The sequence below is a fragment of the Protopterus annectens genome, chromosome 7.part0 (assembly GCF_019279795.1).
Source record: "Protopterus annectens isolate FY-2018-M chromosome 7.part0, PAN1.0, whole genome shotgun sequence".
In the NCBI taxonomy this organism is placed as follows: domain Eukaryota; kingdom Metazoa; phylum Chordata; order Ceratodontiformes; family Protopteridae; genus Protopterus; species Protopterus annectens.
The window spans coordinates 1,983,331,680-1,983,351,841 of record NC_056739.1 but is presented as its reverse complement, the minus strand read 5'-3'; the positions used below and the strand labels follow the sequence as shown (position 1 = coordinate 1,983,351,841).

At 38.0% G+C, this 20,162-nt stretch overlaps 1 protein-coding gene across 2 annotated transcripts in view; it reads right to left on the bottom strand.

Moving 5' to 3' along the window:
- Positions 1-20,162, bottom strand: part of SLC41A3 (solute carrier family 41 member 3) — a 1,429,505-nt gene that overhangs the window by 1,065,500 nt on the left and 343,843 nt on the right. The gene's annotated exons all lie outside the window — the stretch shown is intronic.

Below are 20,162 nucleotides of genomic sequence, written 5' to 3'. Positions count from 1 at the left end.
ATTCTATTACTCATTCTCACTACTTGCAAGACCCTAAACTTGAATTCATGTGTGGGATTTGAGTTGATATGCTTGGCCAACACATTTAATTCATTTCTCTTGCGAATATCATATACATGATTATAAATACGTTCTTTCAATTTTCTTTTCGTTAGCCCGATGTAAAAGGCTTGACAAGATGTACAATTAGCCATATAGATCAAATCTGTACTATTGCAATCAGTATACCTTCTTGGTTTGAACTCAAAAAAACCATATGGGTGTCGATAGTATTGTGTGGTTGTTATGAATTTACACATGTTGCAGCTCCTGCAAGGAAAGGTACCCCATGCTGCATGATTACTATCTCCCATCATATTACTGGAATTTTTCGAAAAGATTTCTTTCAAATTATCACATGTCCTGAACATGAAGACGGGTTTATATCCCACTAAAGCCCTAATGTCTTCCATCATGGTCAATATATTCCAGTTCTTGATTATTATTTTTCTGATATCTGCATTGTCATTTGTGTATTTCATAAAATAGGCAATCTTGTTACTATTGCTGCCCCACTCATTATATTCTATTATATATTTAGAATTCTTATATTCTATTCCTTGTCTCTTCACTGCAGTGTCTTCTTGAACCAGGCTCTTCATATTAGTTCTTAAAAATGAAGATATAATATCATCTCTTATTCCCTTTACTAAATTCTGATTATAACCTCTCTCTAAAAAGATTTGTACCATGTTATCAGCTTCTTCCTTTAATACAGATGGATCTTGACAAATCTTGGTCAGTCTAGAAAATTGGCCTTTCACTATCCCTGTAAAAATGTGCCTAGGATGCATACTACTCTGATCTAACATGTTGTTCTTCCAACATCTCTTTCTAAAGATTTTGGAAGTTAAAATACCTTTTTTATCAAAGTATAAACTCACATCCAGGAAATTAATGCTTTCTCTAGAGTATTCAAGGGTGAACCTGAGGAATTCTGTAGTGGATTCTAAATATGTAACGAATTCCTGCAGCTCATCTACTGTTCCAATCCAAAATAACACCACATCGTCAACAAATCTTCTATAAAAACATATTTTTTTCATCCAGGTACTGTTGAATAAACATGATTTTTCCCAAAAATATAAGACCAAATTGGCATAAGAATTCACGCATGGGGTGCCCATAGCAACACCCCATGTTTGCAGATAATACTTGTTGTTAAATAAAAATACATTGTTGTACAAAACTATATCTAGCAATTGGCTTATCAGAATCTATCTGCAGAAAAATCACTTTCTTTCACCATCAATTCTCGAATAGCTTGCAACCCATATTCATTGGGTATGCAAGTAAACAAGTTACAAACATCTAGTGTAACCAATATTGGTTTACCTAAAACCATCTTATCTTGTTGGATCAACTCTATACCTTTCAGAAGATGTTGTGTGTCTCTTAGAATAGTATCAACCTTATCAACGATTGGTCTTAACATTTTTTCTAAAAATATTGAGAGGTTATAAGTAGCCCAATATCTCCCAGAAACTATGGGCCGCATTGGTATGGGTCTGATCTCCTTGTGTATTTTAGGCAAACCCTTTAATATGGGTATAAGAGGTTCCTTTACATATAAAAAATCATACATTTCACTACTGATTTGGCGACACATGAGTAAATCATACAAATTGTCTTTTATGTTATTAATTATACTTATAACCTGCCCTATAACCAATTCTCTGTAAGTATTGGTAGAGCTGAAAGATGTCTCAATATTTCTAATATATTCAGCTCTATTCAATATTACCACTCCACCCCCTTTGTCAGCGGAAGTGATTAGAATATCATTGTTTTTCCGTAATTCTTGAAGTGAATTAAATTCATTTTTATCTAGATTACAGAACTTATTGCTGACATGCTTCAGAGAATAGAACTTATATAGATCATTCTCACACGATTTAACAAAACATTCTACCATGGGTGGTAGCTGAGGAGAAAAAGTGCTTTTACATTTAAAGTCATTCACTATAACATTTTTATCGCCTGCATGCAAGAGTTTTTTGTCACCAAAAAACAACTTTATGGCAATTTTCCTTGCAAACAGTCTTAAGTCAGTAAAGGTTTCCGCTAATACACTCGGTTGTGAGGGAATAAACTTTAACCCTTTGTTTAGCAAAGACAAGTCAGAGTCAGATAAAATATGGTCAGAAAGATTGAACACCAAACCAGTCAGTTCAAAGTTTTTTTCTGTTGCCCGTACCTGTCCTGCGAGTACTTTCGTTTCCTCGGTCCTCGGCTTGTTGATCTCCCTCTGTTGAAACGATCCATCCTGATCGGAAAAGGGCCATCAGTAGGTTTATTAACAACGGTAGTAGTGCGTCTGATCGTACCGGTCCTTTCCGGATCATCAGTGTGAACCAGCGCTTGCTGATTCGGAGGTGGAGTGTTGATATTCTGGGTCTCTATAGTTGATTGCCCTCTTAGGTCGCTCGGTTCAGTAGTATAGGAAATAGCTCCAGTCAAGGGCGCCAAATTCAAATCGCTTGTTCTTCCTATTTCCGGTTCTTCGACCTGCGAACGGGTATTGCGATTAATCCGTGTATTGTTGATCTCATTAGTTCTGGGCCAAACAAAAATATTGCCCGTTTTAAAGTCTTGAAAATCTCTAGCTAATTTTCGTTGTTTTATATTCTTCAGTTTATCACTATAAGTGTTAATCTGTGCAGAGATGTTATTAAGTTTCCTTACACATGTCTCTGACTTAAAACGTTCTGTTATGGTTTTGTATAACATGTCTGTTCTTTTTTGCAACTCAACTTCAATTGGTTCAAAGTGCTCAAGTAATAAATTAATATACTTAAAGCCCAGTTCCAAGTTCAACTCCTGCCATTTATTTAACAGACCCGGATATAATTGGCCATATGTAGGCATACACAAAACGCGCATGCCTCTCGGTATAACTTTAAAGTGAATGCAGGCTTGTAGATGTTTCCTTTGCCAAGAAAATCTCTGCAGTTTAGTTTTCTAGCTCTTTCGTTAAGTCATAAAACTCAATCATATTGTCATCATGCCCATTTATTGCTGTTCTTATGCTCACCGTTTCCAAGAAATTCAGTGTCAGCAAAGGGTTGTTCTTCTGCGGTAGAAAAGCATCAATATTAAGCATATTCAATTTCATTTCAGGGTTGTAGTCCAATTCCAGTTCGACATTCTCCATAGCGTGGAGATAGCGATACAAACAATAAATAACAAAAAATAAAAATAATATCGCTGACTCCCAAAGTATCCTTCAGCAAAATGCTAGAAATCACGTTGCAATGAATAAACTGCAAGGATACACCACTTGCAGTTTATTCATTGCAACGTGATTTCTAGCATTTTGCTGAAGGATACTTTGGGAGTCAGCGATATTATTTTTATTTTTTGTTATAACAAATTATGCAATAGTTTCCAGAGACTCATCTTTTGCTGTCTGATGAAGGGTTTTATTGTTCATAAAGGGAGCAGAATGATATAATCTTATAAAAACTGTACAAACCTAGTATTATACAGTTATTTTGATATGTATAGCCAACTTTGTCTCGCGTAATAAGATACTCCAATTCATACTGCTCCATAAATCACTAAGGCTGCAGAGTAATCCCATCACTTAGTACATATTATAGAATTTCTGCGCCTGTTTTGGAATAGAAAACCATTTATATAAGCTTTATGAACATACCATTACATAGATATCTGGATAAATATGGCTGCCTTTGACTTAAATAATAATAATATGCTTCCATTAATGCTGAAACAGCTCTCCAAGGCCTCAAATCATCATCATCCCTCTTTTTCCCCATTTTTCTACATGGGGTCAGGGTATTGTGTTAACTGTCGTCAACTACCTCGATTCAGTGCCACACTCCTGGCTTCTTCAACATTCATGCCTTACTGCCGCAGATCTTCTTTCACACACTCCATCCACCTCTTTGCTGGACATCCTTGTCTCCTCTTACTTTCTTCCTGTCTGTCCCAAATCTTCCTCACCAGATTGTCTTCTGCTTTTCTACACATGTGCCCAAACCATCATCATCTGTTCTCTTTGATCTTTTCTGCTATTGGAGCTACTTTGGCTTTAGGTTCATAGGTAGGTACTAGGCTATCGGCCCAAGGGCCTACGTAAGCCTAGTCAACAAGGTTCCTTGGCTTATGCCACCCAGGAAAGTTATTTTCCTGTGCCACTGTCAAGCAGACACACAGAAGTGATCCCCGGGGTGTATTTCCCATTTCCCATCCACTCATCAAGATTTTTCTTGAAGAGTGCTAATGAAGAACTTTGCTTGACATAGATGGGTAGCCTGTTCCAGAGTATGGGAAGTCTCTGGAACAGGAATCTATCCCTCCAGCATGTCCTGTTTATTGTGGTGACAAGGTTTAGGTTCCTAGAGCATGTAGCTCGGAGGGATTGGGATTTCTTTAGGTGTCGCATGTCCAACAGCTCTGGGTTTGACATAGCTTTATATGTTAGGCAGAGATCACCTCGGAGTAGGCGATATGCTACTATCAGTGTAGCGCATTTGTTTGAGGCCAATAATCCTCTTTGTGAGGTACTTCTGTGGCCTTTCCAGATGCTGCAGATGTCTTGTGAGGTACATTCCAAAAGGGACGTTGTACTCTATAATGGGTCTAATGAGTGTCGAGTAGAGGGGAACAATGACCTCTCTTTTCCTGGATGAGAACCTTCTTATGATGAGGTGTGCCATGTAGAAGGACTTCCTGACTACTGTTGCGATGTGACTATCAAAGGAGAGATTACTGTCCACCTGGGTCCCAAGGCCTCTTATCACACATTCAGTGTTAAGTAGATTGCTGCCTGTGTGGTAGTTCATGGGTACAGAGTTTTTACCAAAGGGGATGACACTGCACTCTTTGGCATTGAGCTTGAGGCCATGGCTTTGACACCAGGCATCTGTCTCAGTGAGGCCCTTCTGTAGGATGTCCACATTATTTGGGGACTTGACTATGGCTCCTAGTTTGCAGTCATCTGCGAACTTCGTTAGCCAGAGGCCTTCTGTGTTAGCCTGTACTTCAGAGAAGTAGATACCAAACAGGAGAGGTCCTAGGACGGAACCCTGTGGTACTCCACTTGTCACTGCTTTGAGGTCAGATTTGGAGTCTGCAACTTTTACAGTGTGGGTTCTGTTAGTGAGCCAGTTGGTAACCTATCTTGTGACGTAGGGATTTATACCTAGTTTAGTGAGTTTAGCTATAATTCTAGAATGGAGGATGGTGTTGAAAGCCTTGGCGAGGTCAAACTAGGCTGTGTAAACCAACTTACCCTCATCTACTGCTTTGGCAACTGCCTCAAAGAAGTCGATCAGGTTCAGGAGGCATGATCTGCCTTTCACAAACCCAAACTGGGTGGGATCCAGAGTTTGGAGGTTACCAATGTCTTTGTTTATGAGTTCAATGATGATACGTTCCATGGCCTTGCAGACCAGGCTCGTCAGGCTATTAGGTCGATAGTTCCTGGGATCAGTGGAGGCTCCCCCTTTGTGGAGTTGGATAACTGTTGCTGTGCACCATTCAGTGGGCACAAAGCCTAATGCGAGGCTATTATTGAACATGGTGTTTAAGTGGGGAGCCAGTTCGTTCTGAAGTTTGTGTAAAATGCAGCCTGGGATGTTGTCCGGTCCCATGGATGCTGTGTTTTTGGCTTTAGGAGAGTGCAGCTTTTACCTGCGTAGTTGTGATTACAGGGACTCTACATTCTTCCTGTATAGATATGGGCCCTTTAGGGGGTGAGAGGAGGGTAAAGTTAGCACTGAACCTATCTGCCAGGATGTTGGGTATATCAGTTGGTTCTGTAATTTTCGTGCCTTTGTGCTGCAACTCAGAGCAGATCTGGGTGTTGCCATCGAGATTCTTGAGATAGCTATAGAATGCTTTGTGGTTGTCCTTGGAATTAGTGGTGATTTTGTTTTTGTAGCTAGCTTTGGAGGATCTTATAAGGGATCTCAGCTTCTTACTGAGGCTGAGCAGGGAGTTCATACACTCATGGGATTTTACTCTCTTTTGCAACAGTTTCTTCCTTCTGTTGTACAAGTTTGTTTATGGCAGGGGACCACCAGATTGGCTTCCTTTTTTGGAGGATAGCGTCTTGGTTCTGTTTGGGATAGCATGATCCATGCACTTGTGTAACTGCTTATAGAGTGCATTTGTGTAGGATTCAGCAGTTGCAACTGTATTGTCCATCTGCATGTGTGTCATGAAGTTCACCACTTCTGTCTTAAGAATCATGAAGTTGGCTTTGGAGAAATTTTTTACTTTGGTTTCCTTAATGGGGGGGGGGGGATGTGAATATCAAGGGTGATTAGCTTATGGTCGGATCGGACCAACGAGGAGTTGACTTCAGGTGTGGAACACCGGTCACTCATGTTGGTAATGACTAAGTCTAGGATATTGCTGCCCCTGGTGGGGGTGTGGACAAGTTGATCCAGGGCATTGGAGTTTATGAATTCCAGAAAGTATTGAGCTAAGGAGTTGGTACATGAGTAGTTTTCCCAGTTAATGGTGGGGTAGTTAAAGTTGTCCATTATTAGGGTGTTTGGTTTAACTTTAATATTTTCCAGTACATCAAGAAAAGAGGAGTGGGAATCCTGGGGCATGGTGGGGGGATCTGTAGTAAGTTACAATTTGGATTGCAGTTTTGCCCAGAGTTAGTTGCACTTGGATAACCTTGGATGCATTATGCTAAGCAACTAGCCTGGAGGTGTGGATATCCTTAATGAATATGGACACACCTAAGCCTTTGGTGTTTCAGTACAGGTTACATGGCCGAAAAGTGTGGTATGAGTTATAGCCTGGTAGTGCAGGGGTGCTCTCTGGAGCCTTGAACCAGGTCTCAGTCACTGCACAGATATTGATGTTCTCCATTTTAAGGAGTGCCTCGAGTGAGTGCATTTTGAGATTTAGACTTCTAGCATTGAGTAGCATTACCCTCAGTTTTTGCTTGCCTGTCCCTGTTATGGTGGTGAATTTGTTATTTGAACCTTGCCTAAAAAAGGCACTATAGGGGCAGCAAGAGCCTTAGCCAGTATCCGGAATCACAGGGGCAACAGGTGCAGGCCATCTGTAGCAAAGCATCATGGTCTGCCGACCATGTCATCCCAAGCAGACAGATACTGGTTCCCCTTAGAATGACACCAGAAGCTTAGCCAATTGTTGAAGTCAATCATTTTTGTCCTTGTACTGCAGTATCATTCTGGGCGATGGCAGAATGCTACTCAGGGCTAGGACCTGCCTGGGCTACAAGATCAGAGAGCTCTTCGATGTCTCTTTTCATGTAGTCCAAGGAGGTACATCTCAGGTCATTCACACCAGCATGGACAATGACAGAGTCATATTTGTACTTGTTGTGGAGTGACCTGAGTGCATGGGTTATGTGGTGGATCCTGGCACCAGACGGGCAGCTGACAGTAACCTCCTCCTTGTTTAGCCTGGTGAGTGTGACATCAGTGTACCTGACCATAGAGTCACCTATGACTAGTGTGTTGGGTATGTTGTTTTGCTTATTGGCTGTGGTTGAGTGGCACACTGAGTCTGTGGGATATGGGTAATTTGGGATGTGTTGGGGGATGGACGTTGCTTGCGTTTCTGCTTTACAGGTCTCTGTTGCTTAGACAGATTATTATTGAGAGCCTCTGCGAATGTTTTTGTGTTACTATGTGTGGATTTTGGTGGTGTAGATTTAGTGAGACTATGTGATGAGTGTGGTGTGGTGCAAATGTTTACCTTCTCCTCATGACTGTCAAGTTCAGTCTTGGTTGGAGAGAGCTTTACCTCCAGTTTGGCTAGATAAGTGCATCTCTCACAGGTTGTAGTGTTGGGTGGTAGGAGGAGAGGGTTGTCTGTGTACATGAGGCAATTTCTACATTGCCTCAAGATGTCTAAATTCATCACATAGACAGGAGAGAACACTGGGAGCTGACCCTTGGACATGCCTGAATAAAAAAATATTTTCCTCTAGATAAGTGAAGAAAGTGAGTACAAGAGCTGTTTTTCTCTAAGCAAGTGAGAAAAGTAAGTACAAATACCGTTTTCCTCTAGGTAATGAGGAAGATTGAGTGCTATAGTAATTAGTAGCTTATTTAGTGCTTACAAGTTCTGAAAATGTGCTGAGCATGAATAAGCAAATTTAAATGCTAAAATTAAGAATCTGTATCTGCACTAGAGTTACAGGACAGAAACAAGTGCAAATGCAGGCTTTCAAATCAGAAAGTTGAGAGAGATGGAAGAGATTGCCCAAATGGCCAATAACTACAATTTCTGGGCCAGAACCACTCCTTATGTGGTAGACAGGTTTCCTAGTGCTTACCACTCTCACTGATAAGCTAGAAGGCTTCCCTCCAACACAGAAAGGCTCAGAAGCTTACATACAGTCCCGGATACAGCAAATCTGTATCTGGAACACTAGTTACAGGAAAGGTAGGAAACAGGCTTACAGTTTTTTTTTTTTACAGAAAAGTAGCAAAAACAGTAGTAAAAACAATTCACATGCAGTGCAAGCTAGCACACTCGAGTATGTAGCACTATTAGACCAAACACAGTTTCAAAAATGCAATTAAATTAAAAAGGACTAAAAGCAAGTGTAGAAAGAGTTTATTAGGTAGAATGTGGTAAAGAGATGGGACTGGGGGTGTGTCCCAGATCAAATCTAAAGTGGGGAAGGCAACTGCAAAAGCCACCAAATTTAAACTACAAACCAAAAATAGGGAAGATGGGTGGAACAAAACAGTTTCAACAGAGATCTAAAAAACAACTAACAGTGCAAACTTTAAAACCAAAAAAATATACTCAGCTCTGTATATTTGCAGATCAGTCTCTCAGAACAGTGAGACATCAGTTTCAACAGATATCTAAGCAACAATTAACAAACTCTATAACCAAAAAAATATATACTCAGCTCTGTATATTTGCAGATAGTCTGGAAGGCAGTCTCTCAGAACACAGGTTCCAGCAATTAAAATTGCTGGAACCTGTAAGAGCTTTCGCTCTTATGCCCTCATTTCTTCTCCTGTCCCACAGTGTGCATCCTATGACCTTTCTCAGGCACTTCATTTCCATCACCTCTAGCTTCTTCAACTGTTAGAGGTGATGGCCTCAAAGTACTCCCATAATTTGAGAAACAATACAGAAACTCCAGCAGTAGCAACCAAGAAATATATTAGTTCAATCTGCTGAAAAGGGTTCCGGATTCAATAATTCTTGCCAGAAATTAAAATGATTTAAAATAACCACAAATTTATTAAAATTTCTCTTAAAAACTGTACATTAAGTGCTTTCATCTATTACATAGACTTCTTCAGAATGTCTCCTCAACTTCCACACTTGATTTAAATATACCATTCAATTATTGAACTAATCAAACAATTAGCGATAAACTTATTCTTCTTAAAGTGCACTGTGCAGACTGAAATTCATATAACTATTCTAACACACATCACTTCTATCAAACATATTTCTATCAAGTTACTTAATTGCAAACTTAAAAAATGACAATTATTTTAAACCTCACACTTTTGCTTCCAGTATAGCCTTCAATGATATGCCATCATTTATTCCTGGGTGAATAGTAGAATTTAACAAAATTTGCCATCTAGTCTCTTTCTCATTCAACCTCTTAGTAATACTGCCCCCTCTAGGATTCACTTTTATTTGCTCAAGAATCGCAAATTTGAATTCTTTACATCCAGGACATTTTTGTAGATGTCTGTATAAGGCATTCGTTTCATCTTTTTTCTTTATACAGTACATGTGATCGTACATCCTGTTTCTAGGACACCTATCAGTTTTTCCCACATAGAAACAGGGGCGTGTAATGCACTTGGCTAAGTACACCACATGCTGGGTACGACAATTGCCATACTGGAAGTACACTACAGTCTGATTTATATTGTCCAACTTTATCTCTGCATTTTCCATAATAGCGTAACACTGATTGCAGTTGCCACATTTGTGTGTTCCACCCCCCCTGAATTTATACTCAGATGAGAACTTATTTATTTCCAATAAATTTTTGAGATTAAAACCGTTTTTTTTTTTTATACAAAGGAGGGTTGTTCCCCTATTAATTTATAAATATTGTCATCGGACTTCAATATATTCCAATTATTTGTAATAATATTCCGAATGTCCTTGGCAATCACAGACAGCACAATTTGGACATTTTTTAAAATGTAATTATGATTTTGAAAATAATTCCTGTAAATGTAGTACGGATACATATACTGCGAAAAATAAGGGTGATGACAGAACTTTAAAAGATTTAATTTATGAGTTTGGTAAAAAATTAGGTACAGTGAAGAGCTTACAGCTCGACAATACGTACTTAAAGCAATGTTTGGAAATGAAAGTTGTACATATGGGTTTAAGGTTTTTTAAACAGCCTATAGGGATAGAATTGGATGATTCCAACATTTGTGAATATAATCAACTGTTTGATAGTTTTGGATTTTCAATTCATTGAATTTATTATGAAATGCAATGATAAAAAAATATGTGCATTAATAGCTGAAATTGAACAGTTAAATAAGATTATAACACAGGATTTATTATTTTGTGAATGGGAGTTGCTTTTTCATAAACAATGTGATTGGGTTGAAAAAAAATTGTCACAAGCAATTTAATAGAAAATGTAAGAAATTACAAAGGGATATAAAACAGTATCAAAATCAATCATCCTACAGATGGGATGCTTATAGGAGAGACTCCGTTAGGACCCAGATCAGGAAGGAAAAATATAATATAAGGCAGGAAGGTTACAGTGAATATAATAACAATAGAAACAACATTTTTTTAGGAGGAAGGGATTACCAGAAGGAAACACAGGGGAAACAGTTAGTAATGGAAAACAACAATTGGAGGGAAAAGAGAATTTTGAAAGGTGCAAGGAAATGAGGGGGGTGGACACAATTGTGCAACATAATGAGGTTCATTTTAGCATGGGAGACTTTAGTGTGTTCAATTATACAAACTTCAAATTGGAATGTAAACACTTCAGTCTTTTTTCCAAAGGAATGAAATATGTTCCGTCTTCCAGGTGTAACACTGTAGATTATATAGCAGAATTCAAGTTATATATGCGGAAATTAAATTTAGTGGTACATTTTCAAGATAGTAATAGAACAATGGTTCATAAAATGTTTAAAAAAGTCAGCACTTTTGTTCCACCTATGAACCCCACTTTGGCCACATACGAAAGGGTAGTGACAGATGAACTATATAAATCAGTCAATAAAATTAATAAAGAGAAAAGAATTTTAATTTAACAAAAAAGAATTTGAGTCCTTGAAACAACTACAAGACAATCAAATTAGGGTTATGAAACCCGACAAAGGGGATGGGATAGTTCATTATAATAAACAAGAATATGTGAAGAAAATACACTCAATATTATAAAATTCTGGTAATTATGACATTGCATCCCTGAATGAGGTTAATATTGGATACCATAAGATTGATTTATTCTTAGAGGATTTATTGTTGGAAAATAGAGTAGACATAGAATTATATAAATTTTTAGATGAAATAAATCCTGCCATGGTGACTATGGTGGGGATACCTAAGGTCCACAAATATCTAATGGACCCCCCATTCAGACCTATTATTTCAGGGAACAAGTCAAAGACTTTTCCATTTGGTCAAGTGGTTGACAGATGGTTAAAAAGTATATACAGAAAAATACATCATATTATTATTGATTCTTGGGATTTTTAGGGCGATTGACCCTGGACAAATTTGATAATGAGGTTATATTTGTTACAATTTATGGAATTAACTTGTTTTCTTGTATACAGGAGAGAGACGGTCTTAGTAGATTTAAGGATAGTATTCAGAAATATAGTGGACTTCAATGGGATAGAATTCTTTTAATTTTGGAATTTATGGAGGTAGTGTTGAGATACAATTATATTTTTTATGAAGGCGAATATTATAGACAAAATAATGGTGCTGCAATAGGTGCAGCATGCGTACCTATATTCGCCAATTTTGGGAAGAGCAATATATATTTCAAAGCAAGTGGAATTTGCTTATAAAATGTTACGTCCGGTTTTTGGATGATATTTTCATGTTGTGGAGTGCTTCCATGAATGAGTTGGATCAGTTTATTAAATATATAAATGAAACCAGTGAGTATTTAAAATTTACTCACAATTTTGACACTAAAGGTATCTCATATTTGGACACATATATATATATTGAAAAAGGACATTTTGCATCCAAAATCTACAGGAAAAGTACGTTCAGTAACACATATTTAGAATACTCTAGCTGCCACCCTTATAAACAAAAGGCCAGTAAAATCAAAGGACAGTGTATAAGGGCAGCAAGAATGACTTCAGAATTGAAAGAGATGGAGGTGGAACTTGAATTTATTGGGAATATGTTTTTGAAAAGGGATTACCCTGGTAACCTCGTCAATAACACTATAAAATATGTTAGGTCTGAATGGGGTAAAAAATACAAGCCATTATTAGGTAGTGGAAGTGTGAATTTACAGACAAATGTAATTGATAATCATGAACCTAGGAATGTGTATAATCGGTCATGTATTTTGCAATATGGAAATTTTGCCAAGGACATTCGGAATATTATTACAAATAATTGGAATATATTGAAGTACGATGACAATATTTATAAATTAATAGGGGAACAACCCTCCTTTGTATATGAAACCGGTTTTAATCTCAAAAATTTATTGAAAATTAATAAGTTCTTATCTGAGTATAAATTCAGGGGGGGTGGAACACACAAATGTGGCAACTGCAATCAGTGTTACGCTATTATGGAAAATGCAGAGATAAAGTTGGACAATGTAAATCAGACTGTAGTGTACTTCCAGTATGGCAATTGTCGTACCCAGCACGTGGTGTACTTAGCCAAGTGCACCACATGCCCCTGTTTCTATTGTGGGAAAAACTGATAGGTGTCTTAGAAACAGGATGTACGATCACATATACTGTATAAAGAAAAAAGATGAAACAAATGCCTTATACAGACATCTACAAAAATGTCCTGGATGCAAAGAATTCAAATTTGTGATTCTTGAGCAAATAAAAGGGAATCCTAGAGGGGGCAGTATTACTAAGAGGTTGAATGAGAAAGAGACTAGATGGCAAATTTTGTTAAATTCTACTATTCACCCAGGAATAAATTATGGCATATCATTGAAGGCTATACTGGAAGCAAAAGTGTGAGGTTTAAAATAATTGTCATTTTTTAAGTTTACAAATAAGTAACTTGATAGAAATATGTTTGAAAGAAGTGACAAGTGTGTTAGAATAGTTATATGAATTTCAGTCAGCACAGTGCACTTTAAGAAGAATAAGTTTGTCGCTAATTGTTTGATTAGTTCAGTTATTGAATGGTATATTTAAATGAAGTGTGGAAGTTGAGGAGACATTCTGAAGAAGTCTATGTAATAGATGAAAGCACTTAACATACAGTTTTTAAGAGACTTTTTTAATAAATTTGTGGTTATTTTAAATCATTTTAATTTCTGGCAAGAATTATTGAATCCGGAACCCTTTTCAGCAGATTCAACTAAAATACTCCCATAATTTAGTATATATTACAAGATTTCACTGTCTACTGTAAAATTATGAATTTTTGTGATTAGATTTCCCTTTAATTATTTTTTCTTTTGACTTAGCCTCATTACCTATCCCACATACAATCAAATAAACAATGAAGCTAATAACAGCATATCAGTAAAACTACAACAGGCACCCAAAGAGGCAGAAGGCAATAATAAAACACGAGCCTGTAGGTGTAAGCAGCAGCAGGTTTAATCACATAAACGCCACACAATACAAAGCATTTTCGTCCACCAGACTTCTTCAGATGTAAAATGAATAAATGAAGGCTGTGCCTGCTTATATACCCCTCACAATTTAATTAATAGTTAAAACAATTGTTTAATTGACACCAGTTAAATCCTGTAACTAAAATATTCGTGACAACCTACCAACTTGCCACAAATACAGATGAAAGTAGATAAAAACATGCACAATTTTTAAAAGAACTTTAAATGAAATATATAAGTACTAAAGCCATCACAATGTGTTGGACAGATAAATAAACTTGAATCAAAAATTAACAAAAAGAACTTGCAAAACAATATATGTACTTATTTTATAGTTTTGTAGCTCTCGCTTTTAAAATAGGGGCAATGGATATGTATTCATTCATCCCTGGGAATCTATTGGCTTCCAATAACAACTGCCAAAATATTTCTCTCACCTCTATCCTATTTTCCCACGTGCCCCCCTCACATCGCATTCCACCTTCTCTACAACAAAGAAGCCCCATTTTGCTTGGGGACATGTCAGTGTATGTTTAAACAAGGCATTTTTAATATATTTGACTCTAATAGCATATAAATGCTCATAAATCCTCCTTCTGAGTTTACGAGTAGTTTTTCCAATGTGAAATGCACCACAGGTTTTACATAGGGCTAAATAAATCAAGCCTTCACTATTACAATTGGAAAAACTACCACTCAGAATCTGATAGTCTCTTGACAAGATGTGTACAGAATCCTAAGTATATATGGGCATTGGGCACATGGCCCCACATTTGTAGGTTCCCAATTTCTTACATGAAACAATAGAACCATTATGCTCCAGCAAATCCTTAAGGTTCCTGCCTTTTTTATATGTGAATCCTAGGGTGTTGGTAAACAAAACGTCCAACTCTGAATAACACCTAAACCTGCTCCAGTGTTGAGTAATAATGTTTTTGAGTAATAATGTTTTTAACCCTTGAGGTATTCTGATTATAAAACATCACATAATTACCCCCAAGGTTTCTTGACTTCATCCCTGGTAACATCACCCCTGGCTGTTGTGTGGTACCCTGCACATTTATTGGTACTATCACACTTGTATCTCCTGTTCCCAAAATAGGGGCAAACCTATCCTTTCTCCCATTCTTTACTTCCTCCAAAACCTCATCAATTAAATAGTTAGGACACTTCCTAGATATAAACATTTCTTTGACTCTCTGACTTTCGTCTTCGAAGTCTGAGTCCAAAGAGGTCATCCTACAACTACGGACAAATTGTCCCTTGATAATACTTCTCTTCTGTTTAAACGGATGGGAACTAGTGAAATATAGGCATGAGTTAGAAAAGGTTTCCTTTCTATATACATTAGATGTAAACTGCTGCGCTAGGACATCTTTTTTAATAGTGACGTCCAGAAAGTTCATATAGTCATGTGTAATATGGGAAGTAAATTTCAAAAAATTAGTGGCATGGTCTAGATAGTCTATGAATTCTGTTAACTTTTCCATACTACCTTACCAAAAAATGCAAATATCATCCAGGTAACGTTTGCAATATACCCAATAGTGTGCATATTCAGACTGGAACACAAACTTCTCTTCCCAAACCATGAGCACAATGTTGGCATAAGTAGGGGCACAACTTGCCCCCATGGCCACTCCCTGGATCTGTTTAAACAACTCACCCTCAAAAAATATAAAGTTGTGTTTCAATACCAAATCCATCAACTCTGTATAAACCAGAAAAGTATTGTGGTCGAGTTTTCCATGTAGGTGAATGGCATCCTGGAACCAATCTAACCCTGTAGAATGTGGAATCACATTAAATAAGTCCTGAATATCAAGGATTACAAATATTAAGAAATCTGAATACATGTTGCTATTAATGCTTCTCAAAAATTCCCAGGAGTCCTTAAGTATACCATTGTCCCTAACCCAAATATCTTTTAATTTTATATCCAAACATTTGGCCAACGGATGGGTTTTAGAGCCATCGGCTGCCACAATGGGTCTCAGGGGTGGATCCTCCACACTTTTGTGTACCTTGGGTATCCCGAAAATAGCAGGGATACGGGGTCTGTCCACACTGACATACTTAAAAGTGTCCTGGTTTATAAAATTGTCATTCAGCATGTCCTGTAAAACCAAATCAATCTTACGGTATGCTAAGTTAATCTCATTCTTGGATACCCTAACATACCTGTTGGTTTCATTAAGCATATCCATCATCTTACTGGAATACAAAATACTGTCCATGAAGATCACCCTTCCACCTTTATCGGGTTGCATCACCATCAGGTATCTATTTTCTTGAATGGATTTGAGAAGTACCTTTTCTTCTCTAGTCATGTTAAATTTACCATGCCATCCACCCCTGTAAACATTCCTGATTTCTTCTTCGACCTCCCTTTCAAATTTTTTTAGCTGGGGGTGTATAGGGGGATTATAGGTACTAGGTCTTCTAATACCACTATTAGTACCACCATCCTGTTGCCCCTGAAACATAATATCTAAATTCTTTTTCCGTAGAAAAATCCTCAAGTCTATTAAGCTGTCCACTAAATTACCCCGTTTGTGGTTATTTTAAATCATTTTAATTTCTGGCAATAATTATTGAATCTGGAACCCTTTTCAGCAGATTGAACTAATATACTCCCATAATTTAGTATATATTACCCGCGGTAGTGGTACTGCGGTAGCGTTGTCGCCTCACAGCAAAATGTTGTCCTGTTCAATTCTCAGCTAGAGCGTCTTCTGTGTGGAGGCATACGTGAATGGGCGTGCCTTCATTGAAAGTTGTGCGTCAGGGCTGGTAACTTGGCACGTAAAAATCCACTACCAAACATTAGCGGACCGGAGTTCTGCTGTGGCGACCCCTAACCGGGATAAGCCAAAAGAAAAACAACAGCAACAACAATTTAGTATATATTACAGGATTTCACTGTCTACTGTAAAATTATGAAACTACTCACAGCTTGTAGAATTTTTGTGATTAGATTTCCCTTTAATTATTTTTTCTTTTGACTTTGCCTTATTACCTGTTCCACATACAATCAAATAAACAATGAAGCTAATAACAGCATATCAGATAATTATTTAAAAGAATTAGCAGACAATTAGATCACAGTATACTGAACATCAGAGAAGGAGTCTAGATCTAGATTGTTTGGTCCTGACTACTAGAGATGTCTCCAAGTTGTGTTACTGCCTAGTTCTGTTTATATGTTTATTACTCTGCATGTGAACAATGCCCTTAATCTTTTTAAATGCAGTCTTATTATTCTTGTCCCTTTGCATTTAGGAAATATTCCTATTTTCTACGCAGATTCCAGAGATGCCTGCCAGGGGCTCTACTTCTCTTGAAGTTTTGATCTAGGGTGCCCATCCACCAATCTTAACTCAGCAGTCATTATCTATGTAAGTATCTGCTGTACACTAATAGGTTCTGGTGAGTGTGTTTGCTTCCATTTCTTAATTATGGCTTTTTTTCATGATAAGCATTGTTAAAGTCAATAAGGCATTCTGAGAGGGTGTAAGCATGTCTTTGTTAGGCCAGCCTAAGAGATATAATTGCAGATCAACATCCAGTGGTTTTTCAAATACCTTATGAAGCAACTGTCTAAGAAGAGTTTGGAAATTAACCAAGCTGGGGCACTAAAGGAATATATATATAGCCAACTGCTCTCTTCAGGAGTACCAAACCACCAGCAGTCCTCAGAGACTGTTGGGAAGACTTTTCTTAACTTGGTGTGGTATAAAAGTATTTGTGGAGACTCTTCCATCCAAATATCCTAAATTTTAGGTCCCTAGTGCAGGAGTATAGAAGTTGCAGATAACTAAGCCATTGCTGGAATTCTATATTGGTGTTTTACAATCTCTCTGACTGCTATAGTTTTTTTGTATTTGTTTGTGTTTGAGAAGCAGCAATGCCTCATAGTAGCCAGATACCTTGGTATGCCCCATCGTATCTTTGTTCCTATACTGGAGAATTAATTGGACAAAATCAGTTTCTCTCAAGTCTACATTTATATAACATTTTATCCATCTCAAAGACACTTTTAATCCCTGGTATTCAAGGTGGCGTATCTGTGGAAGGGCATAATTTGCCTTTACCTCTTGCCATTCCGGTACTCTTCCATTAACTAACATCTGATATCTGTATCATAGCTGCTTTCCTCAGTTACTCATGGAGGAGATACCATGGTTTCTGAGTTGGGAATAGATTATCTGTAGAACAGGTTCCATGCTGTGGCTTAGAGGTGAGTTTTTAATAAAGTTCCTAGTTGCTTCAAGAGCGGTTTCATTGAAGGATGATGGCCTAGGGGACCTGCTTGAGGATAACTATGTCCAAGTAACCTGTTCCCAGCGAGATATTACATCTCACTAATATCATATCTTTCTATACTGCTTTGGAGTTGATAGATATGAGCTTCTTGACTGATTGATACTCTTCCGAGATGTCCAGGTAAAGACAGTTTTTCCCAAACCAAACAGGAGTGCCCCCCCCCCCGATACAGGTTTTAGATAGTTTTATAATCTGCTTTCTTTTCAGTGGAGAGGAAGCTAGGGTTTGCATTCCTTATAGCAACAGGGACAAGACAACCAATTTATTGCTTGGGCCTTCTGATACACGTCCAAAGTAGGTAGTTTCAAATTCTGGAAATCTGCTACTACTTTGTGCTGAATTTCCTGGAAGGTTAAAGTGAACAACTGTTGCTATGGGCCTGCTATCCATATCCCTAAATACTTTAATCTATTGTCCTCAAGTAAGTAGTGGTAACAAAACATCAATTCTTGATGAAAGTTTAAGTTAAGTCGAGACCAACTGCTTTAGTTTCCTGCATCTTGATAGTATAGCCTGCAAAATATCCACATTTTTTAATTATATGGAAAAGAGTTGTTAGATCTTTTCTGGGTCAGAAAGTGTGAGTAGGATATCATCTGCAAATAAAGGGACTTTTAGTTTGTGGGGACCCTAGTTACAGCCCTGTATAGTAGACTCCCTAATTGCTTGGGCTAGTGGCTCCAGATAAAGTGCAAACAGCAGAGGAGATATAAGACAGCCTTGTGTGGTACCCCTTGTGAGGGAAGGATAATTATTAGTTATGTATTTACCATAACTTGCTACCTGTGTTGTCTTCCTTCATTCCTCCGCATGTATGGGTTACAGATCCAACCCTCAAATCCGACTTGGCCACATTTCTTCAAACTAGGATCCGAATCTGAAGCTCCTCCCACTTCCCACAATGTCCTGCACTCCAACCAACTTCCTCATATTGAGTTTGCTGAAAGATAGCAGACCAGATAAAGAAAGGAAGGAAGACGTATGCATCCATAAGCAGAGGTTCAAAATCAGGAACAACAGTTCCAAAAAGTTATCTCTAGGTCATCTAGAGAACTAGAAAAGGGGATGGCAGTGTAAGAAGGTGAGGAGGAATGAAAGAAGACAACACAGACACTAAGTTATGGTAAGTACATAACTAATAAATCTGATGTTGTCTCTTTCATTCCTCCTCACATATGGGTAGAGTCCCCAGCTATACAATCCTGGGTGGTCGCTGGAGCACTGCTGAAATGAAGGAAGCTTTGCTGAGGGAAACAAGGTGTAATTTGTAATGCGAGACAAATGTGTGAGCCTTTCACGAAGTGGCTGCAGCAGAGGTATTATCTAAAGAGACCCTAAAAGAAAAAGTGGATGAGGTGGACATGGGCCTTAGGAGGACGTGTTAGCTGTAAGCCATTCTTGGTATAAATCAAGGTAATACAGTCTGTTATCCATTTAGAGAGAATAACCTTTGAAACAGCCTGACCTAGGCAGCTAGGGGAAAAGGACACATATAACTGTTCTGATTTTCAAAAAGGTTTCATCCTGTACAGATAAAAGTGCAACTGCCTGGGAATGTCAAGCAGATGCAACAAACGTTCTCCCTCATTACAGAAATTGGGGAAGAAGCCTGGTAGTTGAATGGGCTTAACAGACAAGGCCTGAATCTCTGAGATTTTCTTTGAAAAGATGATGTCAATGAGAACGACAGTCTTCCATGACAACAACTTTACGTCACCTGCTGGTTCAAATGGTTTCTGAGTTAAGCCTTGCAATACCACAGTAACATCCATGACGGGGAAGGGTCTTTTTACTGGAGGCTTTGGAGGAAGATTCCTTTCAAGAAGGCTTTGGAGAGTTTAGGGGGGGTTAGGGGAACTGAAAACATTACCCGAATGGAAGTTAGAGGTGGCTGCAAACTGAAGTTTGATAGTAGAGAAATGAGACACAAGGAAGAGAAGGATAGCTGATATTGGTGCTAAAAAATGGTCAATATTCTCTTTAGAGGCCCAGAATACTTTTTTGGTAGCCG